Source organism: Rattus norvegicus, chromosome 19 (genome assembly GCF_036323735.1).
Source record: "Rattus norvegicus strain BN/NHsdMcwi chromosome 19, GRCr8, whole genome shotgun sequence".
Lineage (NCBI taxonomy): Eukaryota > Metazoa > Chordata > Mammalia > Rodentia > Muridae > Rattus > Rattus norvegicus.
The window spans coordinates 21,898,680-21,903,629 of record NC_086037.1 but is presented as its reverse complement, the minus strand read 5'-3'; the positions used below and the strand labels follow the sequence as shown (position 1 = coordinate 21,903,629).

Sequence of the window (4,950 nt, the reverse complement as noted above, 5' to 3'; positions counted from 1 at the left end):
CAGTTCTCTTGGACAGTCGACATGGACCTTTTAACTGATATCATTGTTGCTAACTCTGTGGGCAGGGCAAAATCTCCAGCAACCGTCACAGTAATGTGGGCTGCCAATATGGGACCCAGACTTATACCAGTGCAAACCAAGAACAGGGCAATGGAAGGGACCTCATTGGGTTGCAGGAAGAAAGGAGATGTCCATATGTCACCAAGGTTAAAGCCAATGACAAGTACTAATTTGACATTTGCACTTGGCTCTTATCCCGGAAAGGTGCTTCCTACACAAGAAGTCATATGACCACTTGTCATTTGTCAAGAACCAAGAACTTGTTCAAAACTCTACATAGCATCCAATCTATCACGTGCATGTGCAATAATGTGATATGTTATTGATCTGTCACCATTTCTATAATGCAGCTTCAAAAAGAGCAGCAAAATATACTTGCAAAATAATTCAGTTTCTGAAAAGTGGTTAACTTCCCAGAATACTTGTGCATAGGCAGAGCAATGAACAATGCCATTACATGAGGTGGTTGGCTGGTTATGAGTGTAAATTAGAAAGGAGGTAGGAGAGAGCAAAGATGTATCAAACTGGCAAACTTTATCAGATATTGTTAAGCTAACACAGCTGCTCGTCCCTACCTGATGATGCTGGGTCTGGACGTTGCTGGTCTTTATCTTTCTTGTTGAAGTCAACCAAATATTTCTGGTTCAGTGCACACTCAAGATGTCCCTCCTTGCTCCCCTGCTTCCGTGGGACCAACTTCTTCCTGCATGTGTTCTCCATCAGGAGCTGGCTGAGCAGGTTTCTGGAAATACAGTCTGCATAATAAGATCATGCTGCCCCTTTCTCCCATTCCTACTCCCAAGTCCCACTAACTCTACCAGGTCCCAGATACCCATGAAGACTTAGTAAAATACATCTCGATACATATAATGCTCCTGCACAAACCACAAAGAGTTAATTCAGGGAAGAATAAATTGTTTGCTTGGCCCCAGCACCAATTAGTGTCCACATCTCTCAAAAAGAACATGGATCTTCAACTATCCATGAAAGCCCAATGCATGGGGGCAACATCAAATAGTAGTTGGCAAACACCCACAAAAGAGGTCAGTAGAACCAAGGGAAGGTCATGCTAACCATGTGGTGCACGCACTGAGTTTGGTAAAACCTGGTTGACACCATAGGCCCAGGTCAGCCTAATAACCTTCTGCTGACTTCAATCAGTGCTGTTCTATCTAGAGCCTTTTGCAGATGCCTAGACAATCCTGGGATGAGTAACAGTCTTTTATGGAACTGAAAACTGAGTCCTAATGACCCTGGAACACTGATGTGTAAAGAGCACAAGAGATAGAATCATAGCTGAAGACTGTCCAATCCAGAACAAAGAAAGTCAGAAATGGCCATTCCACAGGTGATAGCCTTTCTGACCAGGACTTACCTAGAGAAGGTCATCTCCTTCTTCAGCTTATTGCTGTTCTCATGGATCTCAGTGTTCTCCATCTCTAAGTTGTGCAGACTTGACATGACCTCCTCCTCCATTCTCTCCAGGTCTTCATAATATGGATTTGGCCTGAAGTGTGGCCTGGCCCCAAATGATAGAATACAATGAACATCAGCATTTAGGAATATATGAACTCAGGGTGGGTCCTGTACTACCCCAGCCCTGGAAGGACACCTTCTGAATTCTACATATTGGGATCTTCTTCAGCTTCAGAAACGTGTTTTTCTGCGTCCAGGACACCAGAATCTCAGCATCCAGATGGAGGCTTCCCTGGCTCCCTTTGTTCAATCAAGAGGAAATCTGCAGTCAAGCCAGTTGAGCTATCAAGAGCCTAGGCCACACCTCTCCATGCTCCCCCACCCAACACAGCCAGAAACCTGTGATTTCTTTTCTCCTGTCCCGATAACAGACCATATATCAACACAAAATTATAATCTGCACAAGGAATACAAATAAACCGACAAACGTGTCCACATAGGCAAAGAACTGTGCTGTTGACAGTGGGGCTCCCAGAACAAAGCATTCACATCACCATGAAAGTGTTACAGGTAAATACTCAGGCCAAGACATAGACCCCTAGATTCCAAGTGTGGAGGGAAATATAAACATATAACAGTGGTGCATATGCATTTGGATGTATGCACACACAGACTCACAGACTGAGAGACACCCACAAAAAAAAAGAGAAATGTAAACAGAGTCAGAGAAAGAGAAAAGCAAATATGGAAACAGAGAGCACTGTGAGAACCAGGAGAAATGCATGCACCACTGCTGTGTCCGAGGGGCTCCCACAGACACACAGACAATAACAAACAGGGCTGAGCCTGACAACTTCTAGTCAAGCATTGAGATGAACAGTTTGGGACCAGGCCCCTCAGGCTGCTGCCTGGATCTTCCAGCACTCAGTCCCCTGCCTAGCAAGTACAGAGACTCACCATAAACTCACTGCAATTACAATCTTGCAAAGCCACCAGCAATCAAGGTCTTTGCAAATGCACACTGGGAACTCACTCTCCCTGACTTTATCCCTGAATTCTTCATTCAGACCACAAATCCTGCTTTTCAATAAATGGAAGCAGATGAGTCTATTGTCCATCTCTCTCCTCAGGAAGGGTCAGGTTCTGAATCTCCTCTATATGGGAGGTGAGGTTTGGCACCGGGTGTGGGAGGCACAGCTTTCTAGAACCCAAAACCTTAATAGGATGAGATGAAGGTGACCTTGCAGACCCAGGAATGAAACAAGAACGTTTGGAGCAATTCATACCTGTTTTTCATAGATCTCTCTGTCAGAAACCTCAGGCGATCTCTCAGGTCATTTCTCTCCTCGGTAATGAGCTGCAGCTCTTTAATCAGCTTCTCCTTTTACTTCTTGGCCTGCTTCTCGCTTAGGGCAGTTTCAGGGGAAGATGTTTCTCTCCCAGCGTCTGTAGGTAGAAGAACAAAAGTGAACCTGCATGGGGAGAATGCATAGAGTGTACATAGACCACAGTGAGGCCTAAACAGGAGAACAAGCCTGGAACCCAGTGTCACTGCAAGGCGATTGGTCTATGCTTAAGAGGCCTCCTCAGTGGATCTCAGTTCTCCCACTACTCTATAGACACCAAGAGATGTAAGCAGCCAGGTGTTCCCTATGCTGGACATCACGTGCTTACATGTACCATGGAGATGGCTTCTCCAGGATTATCATCAACTGAACAGGGTACAACTTGGTTTAAGGACCCTCACCCCTGTGGTTTCAGAACTCAGATGATAAATTCACCATCCACAAAACTTGAGTGATTGGAGACACTCAGATGTCCTACTCTGATACTCTAGGCCAACAACTTTGGATTGAAAACACATTTCCAGGGAGGACATGTTCAACAGACTTATCAATTCCCCTATATGAAATAACAAATGCCCCAGAAGTTCCAATAGGTTACAGGCTGAATCTTGGTCCACATGTTCCAAACAGTTTTGGTATTTTAGAAAAATGTGTGTAACACACAACCTCTAATATATAAAGCTAATGATGACCCTGCCAGTTAGAAAAAATCAGAGAAGGTCTAAGAAAATAAGGTTATTGCCTGGAGCACAATTCTCCCCCTGTTCCTACTGTCAGATACCCACTGTATTTAAAGAAGCAATGAGAGTGAAATACAGTGCTGCCCTGTCTAAACTCAGAAAAGGTGGACCCTCCATGACTCCTGATCATGTTATTATATCAATGTAACCTAACAAATGCACTGTAAAAGTAAAGGCCAGAAATTCACAGTATAATAGCTTTGGCCTTACCATATCCTCCCTGTGGGTTTGGGGAAACTAAAGTTCTGAAATCCTTGACTTTAAGGAATTGTGATATTCATGGAAATTCAATTACTTTTCAGATGCTCCAGTTGCTGTGGCCCATTGCTAGAAAGGTCAGCTTAAGCCTGCAGCCCCCCTGACAGGGAGCTCAAAATGTACTGCCCAGAACTTACTAAACATTCCCCAGAATTGCTGTCTCTGTCAATCATTACTTTGAGAACAAAGGCAAGATTCCTTCATGCTAGTCTGTCCACAATCGACGTTCCCCCTCCCAAAACGCTTGCGAAGAAGGGAAAACATGTCTTAGCTTGTAACTGCCAGACTCAGACTGAGAGAAACTAGGGCACTGGTTGTCACTACAACACTGGTGACATCACAGAGGATGCCAGAACTCTCTAGGAGACAATAGAATGTCCAAGAAGGGACAGCAGATGTCATGGGGAGCAGAATTTGCCTCCTGCTAATGTTCTCCCTGTACTGAGCATAAGCAGAGGTGCCCTTTCCAGGAGACTTTCCTGGGGCAGAGTCACTGAGCATCTCCTGCTTCCAAAGCCAAACTTTCCTCAAGGCTTGATTATAAAGAAACCTTAGTAATTCCTATGCATCTAAATGAATGTTTCCTTCCATATCTTGCCCCAAAATGTCTCATCGTAACTCAAATTGTCCTCATTCACCAATGTTAGCCATTAAAACTTCCTGAGATTTCATACCAGCTTGAATATGCAGTCAAAAGTTCTCCTGTCTCATTATGTACAGGTGCTTTATATCACATCAAGAAATAGTCTGCATGGTAGGTTACAACATGGGTGTGTGTTAGGGGAACACTCATGAAGTCATGTGCTTAGCAATCGACAATTGCCAGAATATTCCTTAGGAGAAAGAGTTGAAGTCTTTATGGTGCTAGGCAAAGTGTGGAGACCAGTTGGCAGAGGAAAGTGCAATATTGGAGCCACCAGTGAACGGAACCTCATGCTGGTGGTGGGGTTCTCCTCTCTGCACCAATGTCGCCAAAGGAGCACTGCTCACAGGCCTGAGTAAGATATACCATGAGCTTCTGTCAGAAAAATAAAATAGTCAAGAGATATAGCGGGTGCACAGAAATGTCTAAAATGAGGCTATAAACATCATTAGGTGGATAGAGCAAGGTCCCAGCACCTGTACACTGG

At 44.3% G+C, this 4,950-nt stretch overlaps 1 long non-coding RNA gene across 1 annotated transcript; it reads right to left on the bottom strand.

Moving 5' to 3' along the window:
* Positions 1 to 1,416: 1,416 nt before the first annotated feature.
* LOC134483243 (uncharacterized) lies at positions 1,417 to 4,237 on the bottom strand. The gene is made up of 3 exons (XR_010060084.1): positions 3,958 to 4,237; positions 2,763 to 2,922; positions 1,417 to 1,579 (listed from the first exon to the last, which is right to left on the bottom strand). It is a non-coding gene; the product is annotated as an uncharacterized LOC134483243 (long non-coding RNA).
* Positions 4,238 to 4,950: the final 713 nt, after the last annotated feature.